The sequence below is a fragment of the Apodemus sylvaticus genome, chromosome 14 (genome assembly GCF_947179515.1).
Source record: "Apodemus sylvaticus chromosome 14, mApoSyl1.1, whole genome shotgun sequence".
Taxonomy (NCBI): domain Eukaryota; kingdom Metazoa; phylum Chordata; class Mammalia; order Rodentia; family Muridae; genus Apodemus; species Apodemus sylvaticus.
Window position 1 is genome coordinate 56,612,117 of NC_067485.1, and position 23,601 is coordinate 56,635,717.

General features: G+C 39.9%; 1 protein-coding gene across 3 annotated transcripts in view; it reads left to right on the forward strand.

Annotated features, from left to right (window-relative positions):
- Positions 1-23,601, forward strand: part of Znf438 (zinc finger protein 438) — a 122,024-nt gene that overhangs the window by 28,391 nt on the left and 70,032 nt on the right. For all 3 annotated transcript variants that reach the window (XM_052157234.1, XM_052157232.1, XM_052157233.1), the window contains exon 2: positions 9,119-9,196. The gene's annotated coding sequence lies outside the window, so the exon portion shown is untranslated. The remainder of the gene's footprint in view (positions 1-9,118; positions 9,197-23,601) is intronic.

Sequence of the window (23,601 nt, forward strand, 5' to 3'; positions counted from 1 at the left end):
TGGCTGATGGTTAGGACCATTCACAGTAGCACTCAACAGGAGCGGAAAGTGTCTAAGTTCCACTGAATAGCTTCTTGATGTTTACTGAAGATTAAAAAAAAAAAGTACGGTCTCTTAAAGTGTGTCAGTAAATCTGTTGTGATAGAACACTGGAAAAGTCCAGTTGCCTTGTTTCAGTTTTCTTTTGATTATAATTATTAACTTGTCTTAAAATCTCTAGTGATAGTCAAGAATGTCTGGTGGACTTTGTGATAATAGATCAACACATACACTAAAGTGGTGGTGAGTGCCAGCATCTGGAGAACGCCTGTTCCCACTGCAGGTGGAGCTTTCTCGGGTTGCACGTGTGCAGCCCAGGGTCCACACTATAAGGATCAGCACCCTGGGAAAGGACGAGCCCCCTCGGCTTGACTGTGCTCTCGACATTACATGTCTGAGAGCTGGTGCGAAAGACACTGGCAGCTACTTAAAGCAGCCAAGAAGCCTGAGTGTCCATCTCACCTGCTGCTTTGAATTTCATTGTGCCATTCATTGTGTGAAAAAGTATGGCTATGAGAAACCCCTCTGTGGGCAGTGCAGAAGGCACTTTGCTATGGAAAACTCTTGATTTTACTCACTCTTCTGTCTAGTTGTTTCAAGCTCCTTGGTGTTTGCTTTGCTGTGTCTGCATTCACTTTTCGGTTTGGTTTGCCTGCTTTTTATAGCGCATCATCTATCCTAAGGTTAAGCCAATGATGGAAGTGCCATCTTCTTTCAGAGGGTCTGAGGAGTTCCATTTGGGATTTAAGGATATCCATTTGGATATAGCCTTTTTTTTTCTATTTTGTTGCCCCACCATCTGAAGAATGTTTTTGTGCATGTTATGTTCAATTGGTATCGATTCATTGCACTTGGTCCTATAACTGAGCACTTCCTCTTTGCCAAGAGCAGGTACACTAAGAAGAGATCCCAGTGAGGGCCTTGTAAAGTTATTTAAGACCTACTGGGCCACATCTTCTTTGCCAAATTATATAGAATGTTATAATGTTTTTTAGTTAAGCTACTCTTTAAAATGGTTTATAATCAGTTGAACTGTCAAGCTGGCTTTGAATATTGAAGAAACTTTTATATAAGAGTATATAAAAGATGGAATAAAAATGTCTGATTTGAGAGCATATTATTTATTATGGAAAGAATACTTTCCCAAAGACTTACTGGGAACAAGATGTTTAACTGTCAGCCGGGGTGGAAACCTATTTGTCGGTCAGCTTTCAGGTCCCACATTTCCCCACTTGTGAGGGATCTGCCAGCTCCCCCAGCCTCCCTCCCCGCCCACTCTTCTCATTTCTCTTGGATAAAGGCAGTGATACAGCACATACGTGGCAGTTAGAATTACAGGCCAGTGTCTGTTTTCTAGAACAGCACCATGTTGTCAAGTCATCGTAGATTTATGCTCTGCTCTGATGTATATGGATAAAATGCCTTCTCTTTCCTGTCTGTTCTGCTCCTGGCTTGTGTATGTTCAGGCAGTAGGTCTCCATTTATCACAGGCGGTAGGAAGAGGCTCAAAGATATGAAAGGGTTACTGTTCACATTTCCTGTGCAGCTCCCTCTGATCTTCCTGAGATGTAATTCCTTCACAATGCTAAATGTCCCCAGGCTCCTTTAACCTTCTGGCCTGCTTGCTCTGGCCAAGTTTGTCCCAGGTGATTGTGTAGGCGAACAACCTCCTGTTTCAAGAGTAGCAATTGCTTTTTCTGTGAGATAGACCATGCTCTCTGCTTTGCAGTCCCAGAAAGAACCCTTTGATTAAAGCAACAAGTAACATACTATTTTTCCTCTGTTATTGGATATTTTCTTTATTTACATTTTAAATGTTATCCCCTTTCTAGGTCTCCTCTCTAGAAACCCCTTGTCTCTTCTCCCCTGCCCCTGCCTCTGTAAGGGTTCTCTCACCCACCCACCCACCCACCTACTCTGCCCTCCTGCCCTGGCGTTTCCCTATACTGGGGCATTGAACCTCCTCAGGCCCAAGGGCCACTCCTCCCACTGATGTCCAACAAGGCCACCCTGCGCCATTTATGCAGCCAGAGTCATGGGTCCCTCCATGTGTACTCTTTGGTTGGTGGTCCAGTCCCCGGGAACTCTGGGGGTTTCTGACCTGTTGACACTGTTGCTCTCCCCATGGGTCTGCAAACCCCCTTAGCGCCTTCAGTCCCTTGCCCACCTCCTCCATTGGGGACACCTTGCTCAATCCAATGGTTGGCTGTGAGCATCTGAGCATCTGCCTCTGTATTTGTCAAGAGACATCCATACCATGGTCACACCAGCAAGCACTGCCAACATCCACAATAGCGTCCAGGTTTGGTGACTATATAGGGTGTATGTATGTGGATGGCCTTTCCTTCAGTCTCTGCTCCACACTTTGTCTCCATATTTCCTCCTGTGAGTATTTTGTTCCCCCTTCTAAGAAGCACTGAAGCATCCACTCCTTAGTCTTCCTTCTTCTTGAGCTTCATATTCATATGGTCTGTGAATTGTATCTTGGGTATTCCAAACTTTTGGGCTAATATCCCACTTATCAGTGAGTGCATACTGTGTATGTTCTTTTGTGATTGGGATACCTCACTCAGGCTGATATTTTCAAGTTCCATCCATTTGCCTGTGAATTTCATGAAGTCATTATTTTTAGTAGCTGAGTAGTAAGTATCCCATTGTGTATATATACCACATTCTCTGTATCTATTCTTTTGTTGAGGGACATCTGGGTTCTTTCTAGCTTCTGCCTATTATAATTAAGACTGCTATGAACATAGTGGAGAATGTGCCCTTATTATATGTTGGAGCATCTTCTGTGTATATGCCTAGGACTGATATAGCTGGGTCCTATGCCTCATTTCTGAGGAACTGCCAGACTGATTTCCAGAGTGGTTTTACCAGCTTGCAATCAGACTAACAATGGAAGTGTTCCTCTTTCTCCACATTCTCTCTAGCATCTACTGTCACCTGAGTTTTTGATCTTAGCCATTCTGATTGATATGAGGTGGAATCTCAGGGTTGTTTTGATTTACATTTCCCTGATGACTAAAGATGTTGAACATTTCTTTAGGTGCTTCTTGGCTTTTCGATATTCCTCGGTTGAGAATTCTCTGTTTAGCTCTGTTCCTCATTTTTAATAGGGTTATTTGTTTCTCTGTAGTCTAACTTTAGGTTCTTTGTATATATTAGATATTAGCCCACTATCTGATGTAGGGTTGGTAAAGATCTTTTCCCAATCTGTTGGTTGCTGTTTTGTCCTATTGACAGTGTCCTTTGCATTTCAGAAGCTTTGTAATTATATGAGGTCCCATTTGTCAGTTCTTGATCTTAGAGCATAAGCTGTTAGTGTTCTGTTTAGGAAATTTTCTCCTGTGCCCATGTGTTTGAGGTTTTTCCCAATGTTCTCTTCTATTAGAGTCAGTGTGTCTGGTTTTATGTGGAGATCCTTGATCCACTTGGACATGAGATAAGAATGGATCGATTTGCATCCTTCTACATACTAGTTTTAAAACTAGTATCTAACAACTGTGTATGTTGTCAAATTAACTCTGTAGGGATTTTGTTCTGCTGGTGCTGATCTAGTGATTTTATGTCTGAATGCAAACATGTTTTCTTTTAGATTTTATATTCTTCCTCTTAAAACCACTCTAGAGAAGTGGGTTTCAATTCTGAAGGAGCACATTTCGACCTTCCTGCCATACTTTTAGCCAGTTATTCAGTCAGTCATCTGAAGTTGTATCAGATGCAAAGTGGCAAAACTCCTAATTTTTTGACAGTTCAGAAGAATATGTGCTTCCTACTTTTTCTCTAGTTTTAAAAGTACACAGCAGCCCATTTTGATTCCATGTTTTAAATACATGTGTTTTTATGGTTGGCAACATGTTTTCTATCTTTGCCTTTCTATCTTTTACTTTAGAAGATGTGTAGTGCCATGCAGTCTAGATGTGTCTACAGGACAGCAAGCACCTGGGACCATTCTGTGACTAGGACATAGCTCTCTTGTCATACTGGCTCCTATTGCTTATAGCAGGTCTTCATCCTCTTTCAGCATCCTAGAAATTGAGGACTTGAGGATAGAAATTAAGGCGAAGGAGCTGTAGATGGTATCAGTTTGATGCCACCCTGGCAGAGTCAGCTGCTTACAGTGTGATGCACTGTTCGCAATGCACTTTACTCACAGTGGTGCAATTTTATGTGGAGGAGGCTGGCTACGTTCTTAGATTTACTGTGTTTGCATCTTCGGTGAGTCAATAATCCTGCTTAGAGTTTCTCATCTGTCTTTAGTTCTTTGGTGTAATATGAAGCCTGTTACATAATAGATATGAGTAAAAACTTTTTTTGAATGGTACATAAATTGCTGTTTGTAGATTCTTGATCCACAAGTGCATGCTTATGTATGTTTCTGAATCTGTCGCCCTCACCATTTCTGTTAGCTTCAACTGCTAGATGCTGCTCAGAATCCTTTTGCCAAGAAACAGTAATTCCTTACCAATACTCTGAACCCCAAATTGTTAAGTGGTCTGTATCTTACTTGCCTAGTTAAGATAATGCTCTGTCGCAGAAAATAAGTTACTTTGCATACAACCTATTGCCAGTCTATGAACAAATTCACCATTTTCACAATAGAAAGCATAAATTTCTCCCAAGGACTAACTGTTTCTAGGGAAAACATTGAATAGCAATGCCAGTAAATCAGCAGGTATTGGCTGAATGCTAATGTGAGCATTGTGCCTCCCAATGTTCGTTCCCAAGGTTCCTTAGACCTTTCAGTAACTGATCCAGTCCAAAGGTAACCAACCTAAAGTAAATTAGGTCTGATTATGTGCAAAGTGAGAGGCTGAGGCTAGGGGAAGTCATTTGAGCGGAGATTAGAGAGTGGTGAAAGATTTGTAGAGGAAGTGGGAATAAAACATGAAACAAACTGCTGTGGTCTGGATTTAAAGAAGTGGGAGGCCATTTATATGCAAGGGGTAGTTACTCCCTGCTCCTCCAGCCTCTGTCCTGTCGCTGTCCCGTGGAGACTTGCCTCCTCTCAGCTATGAGCTCTTTGTTCCCTTGCAGCGAAGTGCAGAGAAGCCTCCGCCCAGAACATACTCCTATAGCTACCCATAGGATTGGTTCTGTTCACTGTCTCCTTCCCAGTCAAACATTGCCGCAGAAAACTAGGGAGAAATATTGAAAAGTTAACATTTCTGAGTACAGAAAGGCACACCCACCCTCACTGGTAAGATCAACTGCATACAGCTGAGTGAAGTCTTGGTTTGAATTTGAACAGAAAAAAAAAGTATTTCCAAATTCACTATTTTTGCATGTATGTGTAGCTAAAGTCATTATAAATGTAATTTCCTAGGAATTTTTTTTCTTTCTGAAAGGTTCTTTTATAATGAAGCAATTATTATATTAGTCTCACAAACTATTTAGCCCTACTTTTTGGTTTGGTAAAACAAATTTTGTTATTTTCTCTTGAGACCCTTGATACCCAGTGTATTTAATTTTAGCATCAGACTTTGCAGATGGATGTTTTTGTTACTTGGTCACAGGAAAAGCAGCACAGAAGACATAGTTGGACGATTTGCAGCTTTGGTTTCTAGGTTGGCTGCCAGGGTGAGGTCACATGGCCTGTGCTCATGTCTGGATATCCCCATTGTCCAACTGCATGAGCTGCTGCCAGTGAGATGTGAACCATCTATCCTCCCACACTGCTTTGTTAAGATCTGGGGTCTTTCAAGATATTACTTGGTATTCCACAATTAAAGGGTTTGTTAGCTAATTTTAAGGAATTTGAGCGTGATTACAGTGTATATTTGTATTTGTTATAGCTCGGTATTTCCTGTATTTGAGCTTGCACATATCTATTCTACCCTTCTAATTTCTTTCCTTTCTTCTTTAAAAACTCTTATTAAAATCTCCTGTAGTGTTGGATTTGAAGTCTCACACACACTGCATATATGCACACACTGCACATGTATGCATATATACATGATTTCATTGAAGCCTGTTGCCATATTGCTCACAATAATAAGCAGTTAACCAAGCATATTAAAAGTTATCTCCAGAGGAACAGAGGGACAGGTTGCGGTAGTAGAAGATAGGATTTTTTGTTTGTTTGGTTGGTTGGTTGGCTGGTGGATTGGTGGGTTTTATTCTTTTTACTCTAAATATATATGTTTCTATATGTTTTTTTCCTTTAGTCTAAACTCCTTTTGCAACCTTAAGACCAAAAAACAAAGAAAAAAGTTTCACTTATTTAAAAGATTACTTAAAATTTTCATGAATATTAGCCTGCTCTCTGTCATCTGTAAACTCACTTTGTTTAGAAAATGCCAAGATTTATAAAGGACTGTTTTAGAAATCATTTTGTCATATGCAGTAAAGGAAATTTAATAGATGAAGCTCCTATCTCATGCTATGGAGCCCTGGCATCCTATACACACACCTTTATGGCTGCTGTCAGTATACTGTGCTCTGTCCTACTTGGCTGTTCATCATGAGAATTGTATCTTACTGTGTCTATGTCTTCCCACCTATTACTATGGTTGGAATCCAGCAGGCACTCCTTCACGGTAGACACAGGAGAGAGAAATCTACAGCCATTCCTAAGGGAATATGTTACTGCTGGTCACCGTCAAATCATTTGGGAATTTTTGATTGTTTGTTCTTGTATAACTTACTAAATTTGGTCTTTTACCAAATTTATACATGTATCTAGTATATTATGACTACTGTCATCCTCTAGCCTCTCTAAATCCCCTTAAGACCTTTGCATCTCTCTTCAAGTACCTTTCTACCATTCATATTGTTTTGTTTTATGACTCACTAAGTTTAACTGGGATCAGTTACATTATAGGTTAGTATTAGTCAGGTTTCTTTAATTGAACAGAACTCACAGAGTGTGTATAATACACACACACACACACACACATGATTTATTAGAATGGCTTAACAGGTTATGGTCCAGCTAGTTCAACAATAGCTATCTACCAATAGAAGGTCCAAAAATCCAGTAGTTATTTAGCCCAGGAATCTGCATGTCTCAGCTGGGCTTCAGTATATGCCATAATTCCAAAGAAGTAGGCTCTAATACCAGTGAAGGAATGGACCTGCCAGCAAGAGCAAGCAGGCAAAGAGACCACACTTCCTTCTACCATATTCTTTTTATAGGCTGCTAGCAGAAAGTATGGTCCGGATTAAAGGTGGATGGATCTTACACTTATTAGTGAGTACATACCATGTGTTTTCAAAGCCTCTTTTAAATTAATCGTTGTTACCTGCACACACACACACACACATATTTCTAAATATAACCTACTCAGTATGCTTTCAGGATCAACCATTGGTGTTATATAATCAAAAATAATTTAAAAATATAGGTTAATAAGTTTTTATTTTGTATCTGTCCTAAGAAAATATTTTAAGTGATAATTATAAATACATAGGATATGGTTTAGTAATTCTACTTATTTCTTCTAAATATCCCAGTTCATGGATGCTCTTATTTTCTTTCATTGCCTTCCTGAATTTTTTTTCTAAGATTACAAGTACCCATTGAGTTCATCTCAGACTGCTTTCTTCCATGAGGAGAAGACAGGGCAGGTACCCCATTGTTTTGCCTTTCTTTCCTTGTGGAATCCCATCCTCAGATGAATAAACTACTTATAAGATGAACAAATACTAACTCAGAGCAGTGAGAGCAGCCACTGAGACCATTCTAAAGTTGGCCTTTCAAGTGGATGATTGTGTGTCTGTTGGTCACAGATTGGGCTCTGGTGTTCTAGAACAGCTTCCTTAAGGTTATAGTTAATGCCTCAGATTAGAAAGAAAGTCTATTATAGCCTAGATTACCTGTGTTTGTCACTTTGTGACAAGGTTGGTGGAGGTTACAGTTGTGTGTCTGGGGTGATTGATGGGGTCACTAATCTAGTTCCTACTCTAAAGGACATCTTAAGTGAGTTTTTTTAAAATGCTTTACTTCTATTGCAATTGTGTCAATTTCTTCTCACCTTGACTACTGTAGTATCAAGAGAGATTCCCTGCCTATGGGCTCCTCTCACAGCATCTTATGTGCATTCCATTATATAAATAATCAAGTTCATTTAGAGAGTGTGTGTTTCCGTATGCATGGAAATATAGGGCTTGCATGTGAGTGCCCGTGTGCATATGTGTGGAGGCAAGGAGAAGACATCAGATGTTCTGTACTATCACTCTTCACCTTGTTCCTTGGAGACAGGGTCTCTTATTGAATCTGGAGCTACTATAGCAGCCAACAAGCCCAGGTTGTAGGTACACATATATGCACGTGTCCAGCTTCTTATATGAGTACTGCATTCTGAACACGCATATGCAGTACATTTTCTTACCTTTTGAGCAATTTTCTCCAGCCCAATAGCCATGCTTTTAAAATATAAACTTGAATGATTCCTGCTGAAAACTTTTGTGGCTTACTGTAGGTATAATTTGAAGCTTCATGTGCTGAATTTAATATCTAACTCCTTAGGAAACAATATAGTATTTAAATCTTTGATATGATCTCAAAGTAAATTCTCCTACTTAACATTCTGTCGGCCTCCCACTGTCATCTCTCATCTTCCCTGGATGAAGAGCCTTCCCACACTTTTTCATAGTAATTAATGCGGAAGTCCCAGAAAGTCTTGTATTATTTGTACCATTTAATGGACCTACCTCAATGGGTTTTTTTTTCTTGCTTATCTCATCTGGAGGGTTATGCATTTCTTGAAAACAGGAACTAATAGTTGGTGTGGTATTCCCTTGTTCACCAGGAGAGTAACTGGACTTCAGATCTCGTGTACATTTTAAATACTTTTTAAAACCAGGCTTAAGTGTTAAGTAACATTTTCTTCAAAGTTTTATTATTCTGAAGTGAACTAAACGAATGAGAATATTATATATGTTACCTTTAAAAGCCTGCGAACATTGGCTTAGGGTTTTATTTTAGGTTCTTTGGGCGCCTAGTATAAAGAATGGCAGTTTTATAGTACTTCATATAATTTTTATTGCTTTTCAGGTGCAATCATCTAATTAGTTTCTGTAAGCTACTTATCAATTCTTTCCGTTTTAACACATCTATTACATTTGCTTTCAGATAAGGATGGAAGTCATGCATCATCCAGTATGGAAGTTTCAGAAGTTAGAAGACATTTGCTAAATCAAGTTACTTCACGTAAGTCTTAGCCCCAGCTCAATAAAGGATAAAGAATAAAGGTGACTGATACCTTTGCCACTTTGACTCTCAAATTTCAAAGCACCTTGTTCTCTTGAATATGCAATCCTTCTTGGGAAATGGAACATCAATAATTTCTTAAATCCATCATGCTAGTCTTTTAAATTGCATGATACCTGTGCTCTTCTGATTTCAGTGGTGGCTTCTGCTAAACCAAGCTGGCTGCTTCCTCTGTCTTAATTCTCATGTGTACCAATTTTCTGTTATGGTAGAACATCACAAAGAAGACAACTTATGCAAGAGTTTCCTTTGGCTCAAGAGGGTTAGAGCCCATGACTGCAAGATGGAAGCAGTAGGCAAGCATGGAGGCCGGGCAGGAAGCTGAGGGTTCACACCTTGAACCACAAGCATGAATCAGAGAGAGAGAGAGAGAGAGAGAGAGAGAGAGAGAGAGAGAGAGAGAGAGAGGAGGGGAATGAGAGAGGGGGGAGGGAGGGAAGGAGGGACAGAGGGAGAGGGAAGGAAGGAGGGAGAGAGGGAGGGAAGGAAAGAGGGAATGAGAGGGAAGGAGGTAGGGAGGAAGGAAGAGGGAGAGAGGGAAGGAGGGAGGGATGAAGGAAGAGGGAGAGAGGGAAGGAGGGAGGGAGGGAGGGAGAGTGCATATATGAACATACTGAGAATGGTGTGAAGTTTTGAACCCTCAGAGTTCCCCCAACCCCAGCAAAGCCACACTCCTAGACATTCCCAAACAGTGCCACCAACTGGGGACTGAGTGTTCAAATACATGCGCTTTGAGGGAAGGAGGGGCATTCTTATTCAAACTACCGTATCATGTACAACCATGAAGTTTCAGCTTCTGGTTGGAAGCACTGGATCTTGCTTTCTCTGCTATCTGTATGTAATGTTAGTTTCCATTCTTGTGTTTTACCATGTGGCCTTTTTGTTATTTGTATTTCCTCTCCCCATCATAGGTTATGAGGTTAATTCTCCCACTTAGCATTCTGTCAGCTTCCCAGTGTCCATCTTGCTCATCTTCCCAGGATGAAGAGCCTTCCCACACTTTTTCATAGTAATTAATGCTAAAGTCTTGTATTATTTGTAGATCTTACTTAATATTTGTCTCCCACAAGATTTAACACAGCCTTTAATAGTGTCTAGTAATACTCAATTAGCAAACTAAGAATGACCTTGGCTTTTTCCCGTCATTCCCTCTGGTGTCATTCTCACAGATGCTGACCCATGTTCATGGCAGCTAGTTATTTTTGTTATGCTCTCCTGGCTGCTACCTTAGCTTAGGAAAATACTGTGCAGGCACAGTCAGCCCCAACCTCACAAATACTCCTTATTTATGAACCCAGAAGTTCATGTCTAATCTGTTGTTTGGAATGCAGAGGGCATTTTATACACACATACACACACACACACACACACACACACACTCACTCTCACTCCTGTTAGCAATACTGCTCTAACTCCAGGCAGCTGCCATGCGCTGTGCTGTTCTGTGGAGAAGTTATACCTCTGTGTCTCAAAGGCTCTAGAGATTGGTCAGGGACTTAATGGGCTGAACTGGAGCTCTGGTTTTCATTCTGACTACTCTCCCTTTAGTACAACTTGGAGACTATGTCAGACACTGACCTATAGGCTCCTGACACTCTAAACCAGTATTCTTAACCTGTGGGTCGATATTCCATTGAGGGGTGTTGAATAACCCTTTTACAGAGGTTGCACATCATATATCCTATATAGTAGATATTTACATTATGATTTGTAACAGTAGCAAAATTATAGTTATGAAGTAGCAATAAAATAACTTTATGGTTGGGAGTCACCACAACCTACATAAAGGGTCACAGCATTAGGAAGGTTGAGAACTACTGCTCTGAACTGAGTGAGAAGTACTCAGTCTCTCTGGTCCTCCCCACAGTGATTAGGAGGGGCTCAGCTGTCCCTTTCCATGAGAGGGCTGTTTTAAGCAGGTGTAGAGAGATAAAGAGCTGTTTCACTATCCCTCCCTGCTCATCTACACAGCATAATACATATGCATGGAAAATACATAAACATGGAAATCATTCTATCTATAGGGAAAACATATTAATAGCTATCACCCTCATATTTGACATCACGTCACTCTTTGTGAACAAGTGATTATCATTCCTACATTGATATAACGATGCTTCTAGTGAAAAACATGTCACTGTGTGCATAAACAATCTCGAGGTTGACAGCTTAGGTTGTCAGACTGTAAGAAAAATCACTTCATAAATTTAAGAGAATTTAATTTATTCAGTGATCATTAAGTGTTACACACATGAGTACCTGATTTATGCTTAATACTGTTGTCAAAGCTAGAGGCTAGGAAGGGTGAACAAAAGATGCTAGAGAAAGTTTACTTTCCCCTGGGGCCTGAAACCCAAGGCTCAAGGTCTTAAAGAAGCACCCTCAGTGAAACAGTGTCATTGCCATAAAAGATTTTACAGAAGAAATGAGAGGAGTTAGGATGCTCAGAATGGCAATCCCATTGTGGATCCCATGTCTCCAAAGACAGTGGTGGGGTCCATTGGGTTCCAGATGAATGGGGGCTATAAGGAGAATAGGGAAGAAATGATAGTCTAAGGGGATAGTCGGCCTGAGTAGAGACAAGCAAGTTGCCACCACTGTTTGGGACAGAAGAGTTAGCTTATGTTGGTGAGAATCATTGGAAAATAGCTGAAATGTTTCAGTCTTGGCAGTTCGTGGGTGTCACCCAGATTTCTTAAAGCCCCAAGTCTCAGAATCTCACCTCAGAACTGTTAAATAGAGTTTCTGGGGCATAGGCTATCAACCTACTTAGCTTTTAAAGCTCCCTATTGGTTTTGATATTCAGCTAAGGAAGAAGACTCCTAGATTTGAAGTATTGGCCAAACGTAGGAAATCCATTAATGTCCTGTCAAGGAGCCAGGTCTTTGTGCTTCTGGCAGTGGGAAGTCAACCCTCAGAGGTTTCTGCAGTGGGTAGCATGATCAAGTTGGTGTTTACCAAAATAAGTTGATTATTCAAGTATATTTGAATGGGAAAGAAGTAAGAAAAAGCTTGACTTAGACTTTGTGATGGTCTGAGAAAAGGAGAGGAGTCACATTGGAAAGTATCCTTGGATATATGGGAGTTGGTGCTATCACCCTTGATCCCCAGTACAGTTTGTTTCATAAACTGATTATACAGCCTCACTCTTGTTAATTTGATCTCTTTTCTCTTAGAGCCTGGCAGCTTCAGCAGTAATTTCAGAAAGTTTGCATTTAATGGAAGGAGACCATTGTCTGTTCATGTACATGTCTAACTCATAATAGTAAGTGAGGTTATGTGTATGAGGAATATGACCTTTAACATAATCATTATAAAACATTTAACAACCTTCCACATATTCAGTAACACAGCCTTAGTCCTGCAGGATCACTTCAGGAGTCAGAGTTACATGTATAAGTAGTTGTTGGCATACTGTTCTCCATCATTAAGTTGAAATATGAAGCAGTGTTCTAAGTCATGCTATGTATTTTAATGTTTTATAGTTAGTTAAATTGGGTAACCAGTTACTTTTCTGGCGACAGATCAGTATTTGGTTCCCAACCTTAACACCTATCCTCCTCATGCATACACCTCCCTCCCTACACATGTCTGTGTTTAGTGCAGCCCCTTGCTTTAGACTTAGCTAATCACCTGCTTGTGTCAGTCACAAACACCTTGGGTCCATCCTTGTGCAAGGGTACGGGTAAGCAGAAGAGTGGTTTCTTACAGGAGCCAGAAGTTCGGGTCGCTTGGGTCCTTAGCAAATCTGGCATTGCCTCTTGCTGTGGCCTCATAGCTGCTTTAGTACACCCACACTCAGTGTTCCCCAGACTATCCTGTGGTAGAACATTTCTGGGCTCTTTGTTTTTTATTGTTTACCTTAAAGACCATGAGCAACTGAGAGTAAGTCCAAGGCATGAAGTTTTGATGTGATTCCCCCTTCCTTCTAAAGATTCAACATGGGTGCTAATGAGGTGATTCGGTGGGTAAGTGCTTCCCTGGGGAGCATGAGGACTTCAGTTTGGATCCCCAGTGGACTGCCTGTAATCCCAGTGTTTGAGAGGCAGAGAAAGGGGATTCCCAAGCAAGCTGGCCAGCTAGGTTCCCAAACAGAGACTATATAGGTTCAAGAGCAAGATCCTACCTCAGTGAAGAGGTGGGGAGTGGTCAAGGAAGACACCCAGCGCCAGCCTCTGTCTCAACATGTGCTACTGTGAGCTTTTTGACTGTTAACAATGAGTTTATTTATGTTTCATCAATATTGCTATACTTTTTGAGTTACTTCTGTAATAGATATTTAAGTTTTCACTTGATGGTTGACTTACTGGGGTCTCAGAGAGAGGGAGAAGCATCAGAGTGTTTATACAGGGCCCACTCTGTGCAGTCTTCATATAGGTTTTATCATAGAACTCAATTTCAAAAACAAGGAAATGGGATTTCTGAAACTCAAAGTCTGGGCAACAACAGAAACTAGTTTTGGTTGCAGGTTAGTGTGTCTGAATAGCCTGGTCTTATAACTTTATGATTTTACTTATAAGGGAATATAATGTAAAGAACTAACTTAGAATCAAGAGTTGAGCACAGGCCTTACTTTATCACTGACAAACTTCTTCAAATCCTATCTGTTAGCCTATAAACTTTGTACTGTCTTGTATTTGTATTAAACAACTTGGGTGTTGTGAGAATAATACACTAATGAGAGTCACTGTGACTTTATAGATAGGCAGGAAAAGCAGGAATAGTTTGAAAGAATTGTAATTCAAGCAGAAAAATCAAACAAAAATAGAAGAAAAAAACCCTAATGAAAGTATACATTAGGATGATTTGAGAGTCTGGAAAACTAGCTCAGTCAGTATGGTGCTTGCTATGCAAGCCTGGGGTCCTGAGGATGGGGAGACAGGAAAATGCCTTATACTTACAGATAGGCCATTCTAGCCGAATTGGCATCCCACTGCACAAACATGTACACACACACACATAAACATGCAGTCTTCCCATGTACACACACACACACACACATACACACACACACACACATACACACACACACACACACAGAGAGAGAGAGAGAGAGAGAAGATAATTTATATAGATTTTATGGAATTTTATTTTTATTAGTGCTATAAACTTTCCAGAACTAGTGTTGGTTAATATTGCATGCTTCCAACATTCGTGAACCGGAATACATTGCTATGCTTTTGCCACCTCCATGGTCAGAGAATATCCTGACAGTTCACTTTGTATTTCTTGCCATTCGTCTGAAGCAGCCATTAGCACCCATGGCTAGGTCTGAATTCTGGTACCTGCTCATTGCCAATAATGGCAGTAAGGTTCTGAATAGCAGTGTGATATACTGGACTAGAGGTGATGGCCTCAGTCTCTAAACCTGTACCTGTAATTTGAAGATTTAGAACAAAGTAACCTTTTTTGTAAATGTTTTCACAAAATTGCTTTCAAAAATATTTTTAGGTTTCTGGTAAACTTTAATGATTTACAGGGTAGAACATACTGAAAGATAGTTACAGATATTCTAATCCATTCATGATCCTTTCAAGTATACATGAAAGAGGTGAGAAATTTGGGGCACCCATTAAATTGTAAGGACAGTGTTAGGAGTGGATTGGAAGTGACCGGGGACATGCCAAGGTCATGCCGGAGACTTAAACAAAACCTGTTCCTGATTAAGATTCAGTCTCCATTTGGGTACTGGGTTAGTTTAAGCTGCCTTTGAAAATAAAGGGAACTCAGTTGTTCATATAACTTTGGTTTCCACAGGTACATCTGGCTTTAGATGTGGTTGAAGCCAGGAACTCAAATGATCTCATCTGTCCCACTCTTTTGGTTGCTTTACAGTTTTTCAGACAGACATATTAGTCAATAAGGTTTATACTGCCTGCTTGAATTTAGCAACATAAACAGAAAGATAGCTTGCCTGGCCATATTTCCTGCTGTCTGCCCCAGTGTCCTATATATGACTCTTTGGAAATTATTGGAATGACTTACAGGCTGCAGTTCAACTAACCCAACAGTGGCCAGCTGTGAATGAAAGTCTTAAGAATTTAGGAGATGTTCAGTCCTACAAGGCTGGATGTTTCATCTGGTCTTCTGTATACTCTGGAATCCTGAAGAGGTAGGCTCCAACAGATATGCTGGTAGGTAAGTGCAAGCAGGTGAAGAAGAAGAACCTTCCGTTGTCTTTATGTAGGCCTCTGACAGAAGGTGTAGTTCATACTATAGGTGTGCCTCAAGATCTGCATTAAAGGTGTATTTTCCAGCCTCAAGATCTGGATCACAGGAGTACCCTCCATTTTTGGATTGTACTTCACTCCAGATATGGTCAGGTTGACAGCCAAGCATAACCATCATAGGAAATGAGAAGAAATAAAATATTGTCATGAGCATATGATATAAATTATCTATGATAAAATAAAACAAACAACAACAATTTAAAAAAAACCTTTCAGAGTTTCATAAGTACATTATTAGCATGAACTGGTAAGTTTGGCCAGGATTTTGATAGAAAGCCAGCCAGTAGAAGGGCACTAGCTGTACTTCTGTAGACCAGTGGCAACAGGTAGCTGGAGCATGAAATGGTGTTCCCACCCAGAAAGCCGTCCCTTTTCCAAAACTACAACATGAGTGGAATGCAGCTGTTTCTGAGACTACCTCTGATTGCTTCCATTTTTTTCTACAGTTCCCTTCTAGTCCATTTCAGAGTCTCACCTTGTGTCCAGTGTTCATTTCTTCAGTCTGTTCTGTTGTGCGCAGTTTTTTTTTTTCCTTATCTTTGGGGACTGGAGATTTTTCAAGAGTAGTGGTCATGTGTTCTGTAGAATGGGCCTCAACTGGTATTTGTCTAATGTTTTCCTAGGTTTATATCACTGCAGATCAGAGGTAAAGTATATCAACATGACTTATTACTAGTGGGCTTAAATTTGGTCTTGGTTAGGGTGGCCTCTGCCAGGTTTCTTGCAGTGAAAGAATGACAGTAGATCCTATTGGTGGGGAGTATGTTTCATCTTCCAGTAGATGTCAGTCTGAAGCTGCAGATAGTGCTGAACTCTAGGAATAACTGTGTTTTTACTTTATGTGCCAATGAATAAGTTTAATTATAAGTTAGGTATAGTAAAACAAATTCTTAATGATAAAAATTAATAACAAAACTGATGTGATATGGCCCCTCCTTGACTCAATATCATTTTTGCTTTTGCTTTTTCAAGTCTTGGTTCTTTGCTCTGCACACGATGCCTGGTCTTGCTCTGTACCACAGCACTACCACATGGGTCCCTCCATGTCCTGTGCCCGGTGCCCATGCCGTCTTATGACTGCATTGTTATGTTGTTCTTCTTCCATGAGGAGTCTGCATTTGTCCAGGCTAAGCACTTGCTTTGGCTTCTGTCCTATTCCCTTAGAATCAACCGCTTAACTGCCACAAATGCCTGGCAACTTCTTGAATGACTTCCCTCAGAAATTTCCATGATTTTAATGCACACTCATCTAGACACTGCCCCTTACTCTCAGTGCTTTTGTGTCACTCCTTCGATGGGATGGATCCCTGCTTGAATCTTCATGAAGCTCAGTCTTTCTGGCACATCTCAGCCAGAAAGTTCTCTATCAGCATCATGAGGTGTGATTTTAAATCCAAATCTTGCTTTCTGGTGTGTTGGGTATTCAAGACTTGCTGTGGTGGGAGAACTGGATTCTGATGATACCAAGTAGCCTTGGTTTCTGTTGGTAGGGTTCTAGTGCTTGCCTTTCGCCATCTGGTTATCTCTGGTGCTAGTTGGTCTTGCTGTCTCTGGCTGGAGCTTGTCTCTTCTGTGGGTCTGTAAGTCTGTGTCAGCACTCCTGTGAGACCAGCTCTCTCCTGGAGGGACCTGTGTACAGAGGGCTCTGGAACAGCCTTAGCTCCAGGTGCAGATGGCAACTGGAAGGGGCCTGTCCCAGCTGCTCCACACTGTTCCTGTGCCTTGTGCACTCCTTGCTGGTCCTCAGTGATAACTTGGTCAAGGAAGAAATAAAGAAATTAAAGACTTTTTAGAGTTCAATGAAAATGAAGCTACAACAAACCCAAACTTATGGGACACAAGGAAAATAGTACTAAGAGGAAAACTCAGCTCTGAGTACCTCCAAAAGGAAACTGGAGAAAGCATACACTAGCATATCCAAAAGCTCTAGAAAAAAGAAGTAACTACACCAAGAGGAATAGATGGCAAGAAATAATCAAACTCAGGGCTGAAATCAACTGAGTAGAAACAAAAAGACCTATACAAAGAATCAACCAGACCAGGAGCTGGTTCTTTGAGAAAATTAACAAGATAGATAAACCCATAGCCAGACTAACCAGAGGGCACAGAGACAGTGTCCAAATTAACAAAATCAGAAATGAAAAGGGTGACATAACAACAGAACCTGAGGAAATCAAAAAAATCATTAGATCCTACTACAAAAACCTATACTCAACAAAACTGGACAATCTAGATGAATTGGACAAATTTCTAGATAGATACCAGTTGCCAAAGTTAAATCAGGATCAGATAAACCATCTAAACAGTCCTATAACCCCTAATGAAATAGAAGCAGTCATTAATAGTCTCCTAACCAAAAAATGCCCAGGACCAGATAGTTGGGTTTAGTGCAGAATTTTATCAGGCCTTCAAAGAAGACTTAATAGCAATACTCCTCAAACTATTCCACAAAATAGAAACAGAAGGAAGACGGCCTAATTCGTTCTATGAAGCCTTAATAACTCTGATACCTAAACCACACAAAGACCCAACAAAGAAAGAGAACTTCAGACCAATTTCTTTATGAATATCCATGCAAAATACTCAATACAATTCTCGAAAAACTGAATCTAAGAACTTGTCAAAATGATCATACATCATGATCAAGTAGGCTCTATCCCAGGGATGCAGGATTGGTTCAATATTCAGAAATCCATCAACATAATCCATTATATAAACAAACTCAAAGAAAAAATCCACGTGATCATCTCATTCGATGCTGAGAAAGCATTTGACAAAATTCAACACCCCTTCATGATAAAATCTTGGGAAAAAAAATCAGGATTTCAAGGCCCATACCTAAACATAGTAAAAGCAATATACAGCAAACCAGTAGCTAACATCAGACTCAGTGGAGAGAAACTTGAAGCAATCTCATTAAAATCAGGGACTAGACAAGGGTGCCTACTCTCTCCCTACCTATTTAATATAGTGCTGTAAGTCCTAGCCAGAACAATTAGAAAACGAAAGGAGGTCAAAGGGATACAAATTGGGGAGGAAGAAGCCAGCATATTACTCTTTGCAGATGATATGATAGTATACTTAAGTGATCCCATAAATTCCACCAGAGAACTCCTAAAGCTGATAAACAACTTCAGCAAAGTGGATGGATATAAAATTAACTCAAACAAATCAGTAGCCTTCCTCTGCTCAAAGGATAAACAGACTGAGAAAGAAATTAGGAAAACAACACCCTTCACAATCATCATAAATAATATAAAATACTTTAGTGTGATTCTAAGCAAGTGAAAGATCTGTATGACGATAACTTCAAGTCTCTGAAGAAAAATCAAAGAAGATTCAGAAAATGGGAAGATCTCCCATGCTCATGGATTGGCAGGATTAATATAGTAAAAATGGCCATCTAGCTGAATGCAATCTACATTCAATGCAATCCCCATTAAAATTTCAACTCAATTCTTCATAGAGTTAGAGCAAATTTGCAAATTCATCTGGAATTACAAAAAGCCCAGGGTATCGAAAACCCTTCTCAACAATAAAAGAACTTCTAGTGGAATAACCATTCTTGACTTCGGAGTTGTACTACAGAGCAAGAATGATAAAAACAAAACAAAACAAAAAAAACAAAAACAAAACTGTATGGTATTGGTATAGTGACGGGCAAGTAGATCAATGGAATAGAATTGGAGACCCAGAAATGAACCCATACACCTAAAAGCATCCCGTGGAAAAAATACAGTATTTTCAACAAATGGTATTGGTTCAACAGATGGTTAGCATGTAGAAGAATGCAAATCAATCCATTCTTATCTCCTTGTACCAAGCTCAAGTCCCAGTGAATCAAGGACGTCCAAATAAAACCAGATACACTGAAACTAATAGAAAAGAAACTGGGGATGAGTCTTGAATACATGGGCACAGGGGAAAATTTCCTGAACAGAACACCAATAGGTTGTGCTCTAAGATCCAGAATTGACAAATGGGACCTCATAAAATTGCAAAGCTTCTGTAAGGCAAAGAACACTGTCAATAGCACAAAATGGCAACCAACATTAGGAAAAGATCTTTATCAACCCTATATCAGATAGCAGGCTAATATCCAATATATACAAAGAACTCAAAAAGTTAGACTCCAGAGAAATAAATAACCCTATTAAGAAATGGGGTAGAGAGCTAAACAAAGAATTCTCAACTGAGGAATATGAAATAGCTGTGAAACACCTAAAGAAATGTTCAACATCCTTAGTTATCAGGGAAATGGAAATCAAAACAAACCTAAGCTTCTACCTCACACCAGCCAGAATGGCTAAGATCAAAAACTCAGTTGACAGCAGATCCTGTTGAGGATGTGGAGAAAGAGGAACATTCTTCCGTTGCTGGTCTGATTATAAGCTGGTACAACCACTCTGGAAATCAGTTTGACAGTTCCTCAGAAAATTGGGCATAGTACTACCTGAGGACCCAGCTATACTACTCTTGGGCATATACTCAGAAAATGCTCCACAACATGTAATAAGAACACATGTTCTACTATATTCATAGCTGTCTTATTTATAATAGCCAGAAGCTGGACAGAACCCTGATGTCCCTCAACAGAGGAATGGATACAGAAAATATGGTACATTTATATAATGGAGTACTACTCAGCTATTAAAAAACAATGAATTCATGAAATTCTTATGCATATGGATGGAACTAGAAAGTATCCTGAGTGTGGTAACCCAAACACAAAAGAACACACATAGTAGCACTCACTAACAAGTGGATGTTAGCCCAGAAGCTGGGAATATCCAAGATAAAATTCACAGACCACATGAAGCTCAAGAAGAAGGAAGACCAAAGTGTGGATACTTCAGTCCTTAGAATGGTGAACAAAATACCCATGGGAAGAGATACAGAAACAAAGTGTGGAGCAGAGACTGAAGGAAAGGCTATCCGGAAACTGCCCCACCTGGGTATCCATCCCATATACAGTTACCAAACCCATATACTATTGTGGATACCAACAAGTGCTTGCTGACAGGAGCCTGACATAGCTGTCTCCTGAGAGGCTCTGCCAGAGCCTGAAAAATACAGAGATTGGATGCTCTCAGCCAACCATTCAACTGAGCACAGGGTCCCCCAATGGAGGAGCTAGGGAAAGGACTCAAGGAGCTGAAGGGGTTTGCAGCGCCATAGGAGGAACAATGTGAACCAGCTAGTACTCCCAGGGACTAAACCACAAACCAAAGAGTACACATGGAGGGTCCCATGGCTCCAGCACCATATGGAACAGAGGATAGTCTTGTTGGTCATCAATGGGAGGACAGGCCCTTGGTCCTGTGAAGGCTTGATGCCCCAGTGTAAGGGAATGCCAGGACAGGGAAGTGGGAGTGGATGGGTTGGTGAGCAGGGTGAGAGGGGATGGGAATAGGGGGGTTGCGGAGGGGAAACCAGGAAAGGTGATAATATTTGAAATATAAAGAAAAATTTTGTAAAAGAATAAAAAGTGCTATCAAAGCTCTAAAAGTCCGACCAATTAACATAAAAAAGATAAAAGAAAACTTTAGGTGTGCTTAGTTTTGGAAAATATGATTTAATATTTTTATTTCATGGTCAACTTTGGGTAACTAAAACCATAGAAGGCAAACCTACAGATTGGGAGCAAGGAAAGTGCTAAAAGGTATAATTTTAAAGGGTACAAGTTACATAGCACACAATATAATTGACTTAAATGAAAAAATGGCACTTTTCTTTGAAAAGGTACAAAGGAAACTCTTACATCGACAGATTAAAAGGGGGGTGAAGATATAGCTCATTGGACAGAGCTCATGCTTAGTATGCACAAAGCCATGGGCTCAGACTTTGTACTACAGAAACCAAACTAGGTGGCCCAGCCCTGGGATCCCAGCAGCTGGGAGGTGCACATAGAAGCGTCTGGAAGTTCAAGGTCATTCTCAGTTACATAGCAAATTCATGGTCAGCCTTGCTTCTGTGAGACCTCAACAAATAAAATTTAGGAAAGAAAGACTTACCATTGGAGAAAATGTTATTTTCAATGCTCTTAAAATTAAATGCCTAACAAATTTGGGGGGATTTTGTTTCTGTTAACATCTTAGTAGCATTAAATGCTATTATGTTTTTAATTTTTGATTAAATTTAATTTTGACATTATAATTTTGAACTTAGGAAAGAGATAGCCTCCAAAAATTGTGAATGTACCCCTATAGGGCTTGCACCCTGTATCAAGGATCTGTTTTTCCCGCCTTTGTGCCATGACTTAATATAAAAACCAAAGTAGTTGAAACTATCTTTGATATAAGAATATATAAAATTGCCAGTGGAAAAAGAAAGAGAATTGATAAATAGACCCGTTTCTATGTGTAGACATGGCTTATAAGTAAAACAGTATATTACAAATCAGTGGGAGGAAGGATGGACCGTTTGCAGTGTGGGGCAGTAGGTTGTCCATAGGGAAGAGAATGAGGTGGGATTTTCTATAGATAACTGGGAAACTTAAAGTTATAATTTAGTTTAGACACAGTTAAATTTAATTAGAAAACAAGAATTTGTAAATTTAGAAGCACAACTCAGGAAAAACAGGGACTCAGAAACACTGCTGTCAAAACAAACAACACAATGGAAGGATCACAGGAGCGAAAAGGCAGCCGGAGAGGAGTGAGTGGGGCACAACCTCCGGAGCCACACGAGGTCTGGGGCCTGAGCACAGCTAGGCATGTAGTGCACCATGTGGAGAGCCTTTCTCATGCTGCGGACTTGTGTGGAGGAGAGGTAAAGGCTTAAGGATCCCTTACTGAAAGCTCCATTCCCCCTGGAAAGCACCAGACTGAAGTCACTCTGCTTGCCAAGGTAATTCAGTCTGGGGAAGCTTCAGAAAGGCTTAGCTAAGATTCATCAAATGACAGTTCATCTTATTTCTATATAAGAGGCATCCTATATCTAATCCAATATTAATCATAGAAGGGAATATTATTGATTTTAACATCTATTTCCTAATAGATTTTAGAGGGTTTTTAAAGTATTGTGTGTATGTCTCACATCCTTGTACCTATAAATGTAGATTTACAGAAAATGTCTCCTGTTTAATTAGCAAAGCTAGTTTTCATTTGTAAATTTATCTTACAAACCAAGCATCTTTCAGTAAAAGTCCACTTGATTTTATAACTCAAATGTGTTAATATATGCCACCATGACAACCATCACATGCCTGAATTCTAATTCTAATAGAAATAAATAGGGCACAGAGCTACACCAGGTGTTGCCTAGATACCATAAGGTACTGTTCCTGCAGTCTTTCTTCCTCTGTGTTCAGGAAGCTGTCTTGTATAGATGCTGTTTAACGGTAAGTAATACACTGTGGAAGAGCTAGTTGTGTAAGTGAGGTTTCTCCTCACCTACTGCTTTGTTTCAGGATAGAATAAATTACATGTGCTCTAAAACTCTTATTTCTTAACAGGATTTATACGAGACTGGTAAAGACCAGTACCTTGCCATTTCTTGATAAAAGGTACAATGTTAGGTAGCATTATTTTAAACCCCCCCCTTTTATATCACCCTGGAAGAGTCTACATTTCAAGAAGTAAATGGAATAGGTCCATTATATATGGAATTAATGATTCAGCCAAACTCCCAAACCGGTGAAATTAAGCCAACCTTTACTATTAACTTTTTTTTTTAGAGTTGAAAAGAGAGAGTGAATCTAAATATTCAAAGAACCCAGTAAAGTTGCTGGACCTTGGAGGCAAAGGCAGTTACTCAGGAGAACTAGGCAAGTGCTTTGAGATATTGGATGTTGGCCACATATGTCATTTAACACAGAACTGAAGCATAATTTTCAGAGCTTAATTAAGCAGAACTTAATTTTCTTTAAGATTTTAAAGAAAAGTTTACTTTGCCCATCAATGTAGTCTCTCAAGTGTAAGTCACCAAGTTTTCTTAAGTTTGAAGCAATTCTTAAGCCTTCATTGAGCCAACACTAAAAAAAAAAAAAAAAAAGACTTTTCTAAACATTGATTTCAAGATAAAGAGTTGATGTAGCCAGGACATGTGGTCTTAGTGCTACACGGTTTTATCATTTATGTGGACCATTGGTGGATGATGATAGTGGATTTCTTG